This window comes from Spinacia oleracea, chromosome 4 (assembly GCF_020520425.1).
Source record: "Spinacia oleracea cultivar Varoflay chromosome 4, BTI_SOV_V1, whole genome shotgun sequence".
NCBI lineage: Eukaryota > Viridiplantae > Streptophyta > Magnoliopsida > Caryophyllales > Amaranthaceae > Spinacia > Spinacia oleracea.
In genome coordinates, this window is record NC_079490.1 from 134,793,826 (window position 1) to 134,807,170 (window position 13,345).

The 13,345-nt window shown below is 37.3% G+C and overlaps 1 long non-coding RNA gene across 1 annotated transcript; it reads left to right on the forward strand.

Annotated features, from left to right (window-relative positions):
• Positions 1-945: 945 nt before the first annotated feature.
• Positions 946-5,357, forward strand: LOC130460082 (uncharacterized). The gene is made up of 4 exons (XR_008919989.1): positions 946-1,200; positions 3,691-3,893; positions 3,971-4,066; positions 5,065-5,357. It is a non-coding gene; the product is annotated as an uncharacterized lncRNA (long non-coding RNA).
• The last annotated feature ends 7,988 nt before the right edge of the window (positions 5,358-13,345 follow it).

A 13,345-nucleotide genomic window follows, 5' to 3' on the forward strand; every position in this document is an offset into this window, starting at 1 on the left:
TGAAGTATTTAATGGCATTAAATACTCCATCTATGAATATTCGGAACCGACGGATCTTGGTTTCAGTGGGAGCTAAGATCGTCACAGGCAAGAAATGAATACTCCGGAAACGATGATATTGCCGGAAACGGAAATATGGATCGTATCGGAAATATAAATATTATCCAAGTCGTAGATGTTGCCGGAAACGGAAACATGGTACGTATCGGAAAATATTATCGGAAATGGAAATATTGCCAGAATCGGAAATATTGCCGGAAACGGAAATATTGTCAGAATCGGAAATATTACCGGAATCGGAAAATAATTCCGGAAACGGAAATATTAAATATTTGTTCGAAACGGAAATTAATTCCGGAATCGGAAATATTAAATATTGTTCGTATCGGAAATGAATTCCGGAATCGGAAAATTTAATCGGAAGCGCATCGTACGAATAAGCATCGGACGAGGCCTGCCGGACGAGGCCCAGCACGAAGCCAGGCCATCGCCCAGCAAGCCAAGCGCGCCGCACAAACAGCCTCGCCAGGCCCAGCGCAAGGCCAGGCCCAGCAGGCTGCGCAGCGCGCACAGCGCGCACAGCACGCGCAGCGCGCAGCGCGCGCGGGCGCTGCGTGGGCTGCTGCTCGCGCGCACGCATGGGGGCCCATCGTGGCTGCCGTGCGTGTGTGTGCAAGTGTTTGTGTTCGTGCACGTTTCCTAAAACATGCAGAGTTCGGTTAATGATTAAATTCCTAATTCTATTTGATAACACTACTACAAAAATGTCATTTAATAGCGTTATTTTAATAGCGCTTTTGCCTATTCCGCTATCAAAAGTATAAAAAATAATATTTTATAGCGCTTATTAAAAAAACGCTGTCATACGGGCACTTATCATAGTGCTTAAATTATGTGCGCTATCGTATTAACACTTTATTATAGGGCTTCTTAAAAAACCCCTATTAAAATTTTAGGAAAAAAAACCCCTATTAAAATTAAGAGGAAAACCGACTGACTTTCTTCCGTCCTTCGATTTCTTCACTCTGCAAACCTCAAACCTCAAACCTCAAACCTCAATCTTCAATACTCTCAATAGACGGTGAAACTAGCCTAACAAAGTTCTTCACACGACGGCGATGTACGGTGGTTGTGATTTTCTTCAGGGGGCGGCGTTTCCTTTGCCAGGCGGTTCTTCTCACGGCCAAATCGAATTTCAAGGTAATCCATCCATAAGATTTGCGGAATTCTGTTGATTTATGTCTGTTTTTTTAAATTTGCGTTCTAGTGTGGGATTATTTTTAATTAAATTTCTTGAATTGGTTTTGTGGGGAAGAGGGTTTAGATTCAATTAGGATTTGTTTAATTATGGGTTTTAGGTTTTTGTTCCTCTGAATTAAAATACGTAGGCAGTGAGTATTTAGATTGTAATTAGGTTCTAATTCTTTATTTTGATAATGGGTTGTTGAATTATTTGATTTCAGAATTGCACTAGAGTATTACTTTTTTGCTGAATTATTATGAGATTAGTGCACAATAGCCTATATTAATGGAAGAAAAACTCATTTTTAGATTGATGACAAAGCACTTGTGTCAAGTTAATGAGGTTTGCTGATGGAGTAATAATTTGTTTTTTTGTTTTCTGGAGTTCTAGGAAACTGCAGTAGCTCACTATTTCATTTTTACGAAAATCTTATACCAACTGGAACTGAGATACTCTGTATTTTTTAGGATGTTTATCACTTTATCATACTAGTCTCATTTCTCCTTTGACGACTCTTGATGCACAATTCTCCTTTAGGAAAGAGCTTAGAATTCAATTTCAGAAAATTTGTTCATCATGTAATTAGAGTCGATCGGGGACTTTTGGTTGGTTGTTGATGAGATTGATGCCATGACCTGTATAATATATTGTTCTCTTAAGTGTGAGTTTCGATTCTTTTCTTGTCTTACTGTAATGAAGTTGACGGGGCGGGACCATAAAGTTCTAAACTTGCTTTTTGCGGTTCTGTTTCTGTATGTGACTATGAATCAATAGTGGATACTCATCTGACCTGCTACTCTTGCCTGCTCTGAATATTGATCTACTAATCTGCTGCTAATTGATTACTTTCTGTGCATACTGGTCTACTAATATGATGCTTTAATTTGAATACCGATCTACTGATATGCTGCTTCGAATACTAATCTACTGATATGTTGCTATGAATGTTGATATGCTGTGAATACTGATCTGTTGGTCTTGCTAATTATCCTGCACATTCTGACTACTGATACAGTATGAATTGATATGTTGTGATTTATCACCGTTATTTGTTCATTGAGTGAACTACTATCATACATATATACTATTACTTGTGTTACTCTGAAACGGTGGCTAGCATTCTTACAAGCAGGTAGCTACTGTCAAGACCTCAAAACTTGGGGTTTCAAGCTTGTAAGTATATCAGTAACATAGGTACACGACCTTAATTGCATTTGGAACAAGTTAAACTTCGTTATTTATGCTAAAATTTGGTATTATGTTGAAAAATATATTTTCTAGTTACCAAGTCAGAAATGAATACATTGAAGTATTGAATACATATGTTGTTTTTTCACTATCAAGTTTGTTTTGTTTACCAGTCATATTCCGTATATTTGCTTGATTTGCTTCTTGGTTCATTTTTTTAATCCTTTTCCTTCCTCTTCTTCTCCTTTGCCTTTCCCTTTGATGTACCCTTGCTATCAGCTTGAATATCCTTCATAGGAGCATTTTTAATGTCAGAATCTCTATTCTCATCAAAAATCTCTTTTTCCTTTCCTTTAACTTTGTAAGTACTCTTCTCAACTTTACTAGATAACACCGTATCATCATGCTTCTGAGAACCTTCTACTCCAGGGGTTGTTTTAGGAGCACATTTAACTAAGTTTCCACCAACACTTGCCTTGTCTTCATCTACCTTAGCATCACCTACGTTATCACTTAACTCTCCACAATTGTTCATGTTTCCATCCTGGCTCTGCATAACAGTCTTGTTCTCACTATTGGCTACTACTCCACCAGCGCCCTTCTTTTTCGGTACCGTCTTGATGATTTTCCTTTTGACTAGTCTTTTTACAGGAGCATCCTGCACCACGTTAACACCCGTTGTATCTGGTTTCACCTCCGGTTTATCTTCAGTAGAGTTCGGATTCTTATCGCTTTTGACACCAAATTCTTTGTCCAATTCTTTCACAACAACATCAGTTTCGGACAACTTCTTTGCTACTTTCTTTCTGGTAAAAAATTTGACACTAGTGACACCTGCAGGTGATGCGTCTTGCTGACCAGCAGTTTCTGAGTTTACACCCATTGGCTCAATAACCCTATCCTCCAACTTATTACTATCTTTACCTCCATTTTCACCAGTGACTATTTTATCAGCAACCTTCTTCTTGACAATTTTCGAGTTAAGCTCCTGAATTTAGCTTGATTAAGGTATAATAGTGCTTGAGTTAAGTTCGTTTCTTGACAAATCATTTACCTTTTGACCTTTAATCATATCTTAAATTCTGTATCAGCTCTTTCTAAATTTGGTCTATATCGCTCCCTTAAAATTTGGTCTAAACAGAGGGAAAGAACACAAATTTGAAAACCTATTGACTCCAGCAGGCTGCAATACTTTTTTTATTTTGATAACCTAACCTTTCTTTTGTACTTACATTAAAGTTTCACTTGTTTTTTCTCAGATCAATGACTTCGTCACAGCAGCATAACACTGAATTTGTTTCCCTCCCAAAGAAAGGAAAAGAAGAAAAAGGTTGTGGAGCCATTAGAATGAGTAAAGGTGTTCGAGCAAGGAATAAGGGGCTCAAATTTCAAGTTAATTGGAATAAGTGAAACGGAGCTTGCCACAAAGTTGAAAATGAACACAAAATGGCTAAAAATACTAGTAAGCATTTTATATATTATTTTATTAGTTTAATCTTAAAATGTATGTTTACCGACCTTTGGGTTTTTTTTTTGTAGTGTCCTTGCCAAGAATATTACATAGATTGTGGATATTATGTGATGAGATTCATGAAGGAGATAATCTCACACAAGCGACTTCAAATTCCCGAAGTTGTAAGTCTTTTTTGCTGAACTTTTTTGTTTTTGCAAATCTGAACTTAGTTTTGCGGTGTATTTTTCAGACACTTGCAAAGATTATGATAACTAGCCTTAATAGCTGAACTCAGTTGTATTTTCCATTCATTTTCTGCATATCTGTAGATTGGTGCCCCATATTTTGCATTCTGCCCAGTTCTGCATATCGGCATTCTGTATTTAGTTAGCAGATCTAGGTTCAGGGTGGTACACTAGGCTAGCATTGTTAAAATCAAGCAACCACAATCATCATCATTTTATCTATTGTAACTGATTGTAGAATTGAAAACTACCCTTGTCCTTAATAACAATATTAAATACTAGTCCCTGAAGCACGTACTTGCAAGTCAACCCATTAGGTGCAAAGCCCAATTTTAGCATCTTATTCTATAACTCCATTAATTCAGTAGTGTTGCTTTGCTCTTATCTTAAGAAGTTCATTATAAATATTGTATCGTAAAGCTGATACTTCACAGAAAGTGAAAGAAGCAAGGATTCTACTTTATCAAAATTATTTTCTGTACATTACGCAAATACCAAAGCACTGCAAATATTGTTAAGTTTAAGGTCAAATAAGTCAATTTCTTACATCAGAACTTCTGCCTCTAAGCATTTTCTCAATCTGCACAAGCAGCTTATTAGGTTTTGATAAATGGATAAACATGGTATAACCCTCCTTTCTAGCATTGTTAATTTTTTTTCCTGAGTTGTTATGGTCAGCTTATGCTATCCCTGGGCGATATCTGCATACCATGAGCTTTTAGATGAATAAAATTTACATATTTTACTTCTATCATGCACTCTTTGTTCGGTTATGGACTCGCTTCTGCTGTGAACGTATGTTGGGACTTTCATCCATCGTTAGTGCAAAGAACTCACAAATTCACTTAATGTATAGCACTTAATGTTTATGGTAATACTAATTCTTTCTGGTTTTTTTCCTTATGTATGAATTCTTATACCCCATTGTTTTGCAGTACTTTTCAGATTGTCAGTTTCCAAGTTATGACAAAGAGCAGATTGGAGAAGTAAGAACCGAACGGGTGCCCCATGTTGTTCAACAATTGTATAATTGCTAGGTTTTGTTGAAGGAACCAACAAACCTAAGCCTCTACTGATTAATGTATTTTACGTAGTTTTATGTTTAGAGTTTTAGTTTAGATCTATGTAATTGGTTTTATTAGGGTGACAATTGCAAAAATTCTTTTAATTGAGGTTTGGAAATTAATTTTGAACTATTTACTATTCTTCAATATATGGTGTTATTTATGGCAAAAAAAATTAATATATTTTTCAGGTATATTATATATATATATATATATATATATATATATATATATATATATATATATATATATATATATATATATATATATATATATATATATATATATATATATATATATATATATATATATATATATATATATATATATATATATATATATTTTTCAGGTATATTATATATATATATATATATAAACCTTTGATAGCGTTTCATATACATCCACTATAGAAAATAATTTAAAAAGGGCGCCAAATTTTAATAGTGTTTCTTTAATAGCGCTTATAATGTGCTATGAAAGAAACATTTGAATTATCCTAATCTTACATATGAAAGCGCTTTTGAAAAGCGCTATTAAAGGTACCTTTTACTTTTAATAGCGGAGCCATCAACAGCGCTTCAAGAAGCGCTGTTAAAAGCATTATTAAGCGCTATTAAAAGCATTTTCTGTCGTAGTGTAAATTAATTAAATTAGAGTTCTTGTAGGATTCTAGGTTTAATTAATTTGTATCTGAATAGGATTTCGATTCCCTTTCCATACCCCTATAAATATGAGGCTAGGGCTCACAATTTATAATAAGTTTAAAAGTATTCAAAGTGAGTTTTTGAGAGAAAAATTCAGTCACACATTTGCCTATAAAGTGCCGAAAATAATAGTACCTTAAGGGCGATTCTAGTTGGTCAATCTTAAGGCGGATCCGGACGTGCTGTGGACTATCTACGGAGGGACGACACTTGGAGTCCTAAAGACTTGTTCTTGTTCGGTTCGGGCGCAGCTAGGGAAGGCACGCAACAAAGAGTATGCATCTAAACTATGCTAAATGATTATGTGTAAATAATATGTTTTCCTGGCTTTATGGTTTTTCCGCATGATTTATGAATTGTCATATGTATCATAACCTAACAGTGGTATCAGAGCCCCTTATTATTTTCATAATCTAAATTGCATAAACATGGTTAAATATTACAAATTTGCAAGAATTAAAAGGGGTGATTAATTTTCGTAATTGTTAATTAATTGCAAATTGCGTTTATTTAATTATACGTACGCAGTTTTTCGGCAGTTTCTTCGTTACTCATCCGAATTGAGTGATTTTTGTGTCAATTCCGCATGTAAAAGGCATTCTAAAATTTTGACAAAAAAAGTATTTTTCTGCCGAACTTATAATTCTCAAATTCGATGCCTAACTATGACTTTTCGAAGGTTTTAGTTTTTCGAATGCAAAATTTCGTAAATTTAAGATGTTAAATTAAATATTTGCGATTCTTGTTGATAAATCTTGAATTTTTGATTGACCTACTGCATATGTTTAACAAGTTTGAATGCCTAGTCTTGTTAATTATGCAATCTAATTTGTAATTATGATTAATTTGTTGAAAATTAGAATAATTTAGAATTAATTTGATTTTCATAATTAATTGTAATTTAATTAGAAACCTATGATTAAAAACCACCATAAAAATTGTAAATTTATGATAAATTTTAAATTTTTATGACCTAGACTTGAATCCATAACAATCGGAAATCAATTGGATAATAAATTTTCGATTTTTTCGCCCTAAAATTATGAAATTAATATTATTTATTAATTTGTCATTAATTTTAAATATAAATTTTAAATTTTTATGCGATTCGTTCATAAAACTTGCACGCACGAAGCAATGGACGCTTCGTGTTACCCTTAAGGGGTGTTGTATAATGCGGGCATGCGACGACGAGCAAGGGAGCTCGTCGCCCGTGCGGCACGAATGCAATGAGCAAGGGCGTAGTGCACGAGCACAAGGCAGCAGCCCTGCCTTGTGTCGTGTGCCACGAGCAATGGACGAATGGGCATGGGCGAAGGGCGAGCCAAGGCAGTCGCGTGTGGGCAGCAAGCGAGCTGCGCCACAACGCGCGCTGCCTCGCACAAGAGCGCGCAGCCTCGCGCGCAGCGAGCGCAAGCTCGCGTGCCACGAGCGCTGCGCCCAGCATTGCTCGCGCGCACATCGAGCGATGTCGCGCGCCCAGCGAGCGATGTCGCGCGCCCAGCGAGCGATGGCTCGCGCGCCCAGCGAGCGATGTCGCGCGCCCAGCGAGCGATGGCTCGCGCGCCCAGCGAGCGATGTCGCGCGCGCACTGCGAGCGATAGCTCGCGTGCGATGAGCGCTGGCGCGTGCAGCGAGCACCAATGCGTGCGGAGGCTTGCGATGGGGATGCAGCAGCTATGCGACGAGCGCATGGGCTACGCGCACATGGCCAGCAATGGCTGTGTGCGTGCGGCCCATGGGCGTGCAACGCGTAGGGTGTTTGCGTTACGATTAAAGATCGTTTTGAATGTTTAATTTGAAAATTCCAGTTCACGTAATTTTAATTAATTTTAAAATTAATAATTTAAATTATTTTCTTGGATTTTAATTTTGAATATTGTAATTATAATAAATTTTATTTATTCTAATTATTTTACTAAAATTAAAATCATGAATTAATTTAAATACGACTGAAATTAAATTAAATTTTTTGGATTCAATTATAAGTTTATATGAGCTTTAAATTTTAATTAAATTTGTATGTTTCCGGTTAGACTAGAAATACATTTTTATGTTTAAAATTAGTAAAGCATATGAATTTATTGGTTTAAGTGGGAGCGCTTTTTAGTCATAAACTCTTGATTAGGTCTACAAATCCTTAAGGTTAAAACAACTTGATTAGAATTAATAAGGACTGAATAATTGGTAGATTATTGGTGCCCTTGATTAATTGCTGCAAATGTTTACGTGATGCATAATGTGTTTTACTAACCAGCTATGTGGGCCATTCATGATAATGAATGGGTGAATGGTATATATTGTATATGTACTGTTTTGCAGGTTATGAAGTGACTAGTATGGCCCAAATAGGATAGAAAATATGGTCTGCGTACCATTAATTTGAATGTAATTGGTCTAAAGTACCAAAGTTATTTTTCAATTCAAATATGGTCTGCGAACCATCAAATAGTTGTAATTAGTTATAGCTTATCCTATTTGAAGAAAATGGTGCCTCCCACGGAGATTTTCAAGACGGACTTTGAAGTCAAAGCTTCAAGATGAAGTCGGGCCATACTAGATCACAAATATCTTATGCATGTTTTAAGTTATTTATTGTTTTAAATATGTCTTAAAATGCATGAGATCAAAAGCTTGATTATGTTGCATGATTAAGGATTTTAGTTCACTTAAAATCTAACCAACATAGTAAGAGCCTTAAGTTCCAAACTTAAAAATTGAGTTAAAAGGTGCCATGCCAAAATATACACTTGCTTGGATATCCTTTACATCAATCTAGTAATAGTTTTCGCTCAGCGAGGTGTTACTTATTGGTCCTAAAGGGGCAAGGTACACAAATAATTGTGAGTACATGTTAGTTTTGGTGAAACTCAACGATATAAGTAAGGAGTCCTTTTATGTCGTGGCAAATTCGATAGGTTTACCTAATAAGTTCTTAGACGTACCTATCAACCAAGAATAGTTTCTAGACTATTAGCAAAAGGCTTTTGCTTACCTAAGATGTTCTAGGATTAAGTCGACAAACTGTGCTTAGTTCTTCAATGATTTTAGGATCTTGGAATCATTTTATTCACACCTGCCGGAACACATAATTTGAATAAAATGCTTAATAAACATTGAATTATGCATGTATGCTAGAATTTAAGTTTATTAAGAGAAACTGTGAATGGTTATTTATTTGTTTATTCTTTTCAATTGTAGTTTTTAATATGGCAAACAACAATTCATTCAACATTCGATCAATTCTCGAAAAGGAGAAGTTGAACGGGAAAAACTTCCTTGACTGGCAAAGGAACTTGCAAATAGTTCTTATGCAGGAAGAAAAGGAGTATGTCCTAGATGAGGCGATGCCCGAAGCTGCAGGCGACGGGGTCACTCAGGCAGCCCTCAATCGTTGGATTGATGCCAACAAGGATGTGAAATGTCTAATGCTCGCCACCATGAGTGCGGATCTGCAGAAAACGTTCATCAACTCAGATGCTTTCACAATCATCAGTGAGTTGAAGAACATGTTCCAAGATCTGGCTCGAGTCGAAAGATTCGAGACTCATAGGCAAATTCTTGAGACCAAGCTTAAGAAAGGCGAGCCCGTAAGTCCACATGTTCTCAAAATGATTGGACTCATTGAGAATATGAGTCGGCTGGATCAGCAATTTTCTCAGGAAATGGCTATAGACACCATCCTCCATTCTCTTCATAGCGGGTATGATCAGTTCAAACTGAACTACAGTATGAATAGTCTGGACAAAACGCTCACTGAGCTTCACGGTATGCTGAAGACCGCTGAAAAGACGCTCAAAAGTGATAAGCAGGATGTGCTTATGGTGCGTGGGGGCAAGTTCAAGAAATCTGGAAAGAAGAGGAATGCTAAGAAAGGTGGCAACAAGGCCAGCCCAACTAAGCAAACTGGCGCCAAATCTGCAAAGAGGAAGGTCAGTCAACCCACTTCTGAATCCGAATGCTTCTACTGCAAGAAGAAGGGGCATTGGAAGAGAGATTGCTTGAAGCTAAAGGAAGATCAGAAGAACGGAACAGTCGTTCCATCTTCAGGTATTTTCGTTATAGACTGTATACTTGCTAATTCAACTTCTTGGGTATTAGATACAGGTTGTGGCTCACACTTATGTTCCAATCCACAGGGACTAAGAAGAAGTAGAAAGTTAAGCAAGGGTGAAGTCGACCTACGAGTGGGAAATGGAGCACGGATTGCTGCATTAGCTGTAGGAACTTACTATTTGGCGTTGCCCTCCGGGCTAGTTTTGGAACTGGAAGAATGTTTCCATGTTCCAAGTCTTACTAAAAACATCATTTCAGTTTCTTGCTTAGATGCTAAGGGATTTTCCTTTTTAATAAAAGACAATAGTTGTTCGTTTTATTTTAAAGAGATGTTTTATGGATCTGCTAGATTAGTCAATGGACTTTATTTACTAGATCACGACAAACAAGTATATAACATAAATACCAAAAAGGCCAAAAAGGATGATTCAGATCTCACCTATCTGTGGCATTGTCGATTAGGCCATATAAACTTGAAACGCTTAGAAAGACTTCAAAGAGAAGGAATTCTAGAACCATTTGACTTAGAGGATTATGGTAAATGCGAATCATGTTTACTTGGCAAAATGACAAAGCAACCTTTCTCTAAAGTTGGAGAAAGAGCAAATGAACTATTGGGTTTAATCCATACAGATGTATGTGGACCAATGAGTACAAATGCTAGAGGTGGTTTCAGCTACTTTATCACTTTCACTGATGACTTCAGTAGGTATGGTTATGTCTACCTAATGAAGCATAAGTCTGAATCCTTTGACAAATTCAAGGAATTTCAGAGTGAAGTAGAGAATCAATTAGGCAAGAAGATTAAGGCACTGCGGTCTGATAGAGGCGGTGAATATCTGAGCTATGAATTTGATGACCATCTGAAAGAATGTGGAATTCTATCAGAATTGACTCCTCCTGGAACACCACAATGGAACGGTGTGTCGGAACGGAGGAACAGAACCTTGCTAGACATGGTCAGGTCAATGATGGGTCAGGCCGAACTTCCATTAGAATTTTGGGGACATGCACTAAATACAGCTGCACTCACTATAAATAGAGCTCCGTCTAAAGCTGTCGAAAAGACTCCATACGAATTATGGTTTGGAAAGCCTCCAAATGTGTCTTTTCTTAAGATTTGGGGATGTGAAGTATACGTCAAACGATTAATTTCAGACAAACTTCATCCAAAATCTGACAAATGTATCCTTGTGGGCTATCCAAAGGAAACAAAGGGGTATTACTTCTACAATACATCTGAGAACAAGGTGTTTGTTGCTCGAGATGGTGTCTTTTTGGAGAAGGATCACATTTCCAAAATGACAAGTGGGAGAAAAGTAGACCTCGAAGAAATTCGAGTCGAACAACAAACTCTAGAGAATGCTCAAGATGACATTCAGGATGAAACTCAGAGATCTTTAGAAGAATCTGGTGAGAATCATGGTCAATCTAGAAATGTTACCCCGCGTAGATCGCAAAGATATAGATCTCAACCAGAAAGGTACTTAGGTATTTTGACAAACGAGAGCTATGACGTTCTATTACTTGAAAGTGATGAACCTGCGACTTACAAACAAGCTATGACGAGCCCTAGCTCCAAGCAGTGGCAAGAAGCCATGCAATCTGAATTAGACTCCATGTCTGAAAACCAAGTATGGGATTTGGTCGATTTGCCAGATGGCTACCAAGCCATTGGAAGCAAATGGGTTTTCAAACTGAAAAAGGACAAGGATGGGAAACTTGAAGTTTTCAAAGCTAGATTGGTCGCAAAAGGTTACAGGCAAGTCCACGGTGTGGATTACGATGAAACCTTTTCACCAGTTGCAATGCTAAAGTCTATTCGAATAATGTTAGCAATCGCTGCATATTACGATTACGAAATATGGCAGATGGATGTCAAAACTGCTTTCTTAAACGGCGTTTTAACAGAAATTGTGTTTATGACACAGCCTGAAGGTTTTGAGGATCCAAAGAATGCTAAAAAGGTATGCAAGCTAAAGAAGTCAATCTACGGATTGAAGCAGGCATCCAGGAGCTGGAATATACGTTTTGATGAAGCAGTCAGTGACTTTGGTTTCATCAAGAACGCGGACGAATCTTGTGTATACAAGAAGGTCAGTGGGAGCAAAATTGCTTTCCTAGTATTATATGTCGACGACATATTGCTTATCGGAAATGACATTCCTATGTTGAACTCTGTCAAGATTTGGCTTGGGAAATGTTTTTCGATGAAGGATCTAGGAGAAGCACAGTACATATTGGGCATCAAGATTTACAGAGATAGATCTAAAAAGATGATTGGACTTAGTCAAAGCACTTATATCAATAAGGTGCTTGATAGGTTCAAGATGGCGGACTCCAAGCGAGGCTACCTACCCATGTCTCATGGAATGACTCTAAGCAAGACTCAGTGCCCAAAAACACTTGATGAGCGTAGACGAATGAATGGGATTCCATATGCATCATTGATTGGTTCAATAATGTATGCTATGATATGTACACGCCCGGATGTTGCGTACGCACTCAGTGCTACGAGCAGATACCAGTCAGACCCAGGAGAGGCGCATTGGACTGCTGCCAAGAATATTCTGAAGTACCTGAAAAGGCACAAAGATGACTTCCTGGTCTATGGTGGAGATGATGAATTAATTGTTAAAGGCTATACGGACGCAAGTTTCCAAACCGACAAAGATGATTTTAGATCACAGTCTGGGTTTGTCTTCTGCCTCAACGGAGGAGCAGTAAGCTGGAAAAGTGCTAAGCAAAGCACCATTGCGGATTCTACAACTGAAGCGGAGTACATTGCTGCACATGAAGCAGGAAAGGAAGCTATATGGCTAAGGAAGTTCATAGGAGAACTTGGTGTAGTCCCCTCCATTAAAGGACCAATAGCCCTGTATTGTGATAATAACGGAGCTATTGCACAGGCAAAAGAGCCTAGACACCACCAGAGAGTCAAGCATGTACTTCGTAGATTTCACCTTCTACGAGAGTTCGTTGAAAGAAAAGAAGTCGAGATAAGCAAAATTGGAACTGATGACAACATATCAGATCCATTAACTAAACCTCTGCCGCAGGCGAAGCACAACTCGCACACTGCAGCTATGGGAATCAAGCATATTGGAGAATGGCTTTGATGTCTCTGTTTAATGTTTTAAAAGTTTTAGAGTTTAAATCTTTGTAAAACATTATTGGTTAATCATTCACAATAAATGAAATGAATTCATTTTTCCATTTAATTTATGGTTTATTAAATGATGAGTCCCTTCAATTTGACGATATATTCAAGATAGACTGTCAGGACCAGTCCTGTGACTAAGAAATGTCTATCAAGTGAACTTGAATGTCAAAGGTTGAAAATGGTCCCTAATCGGAGTTTTCTATAAAATTGGACGCATAGAAAACGTTAG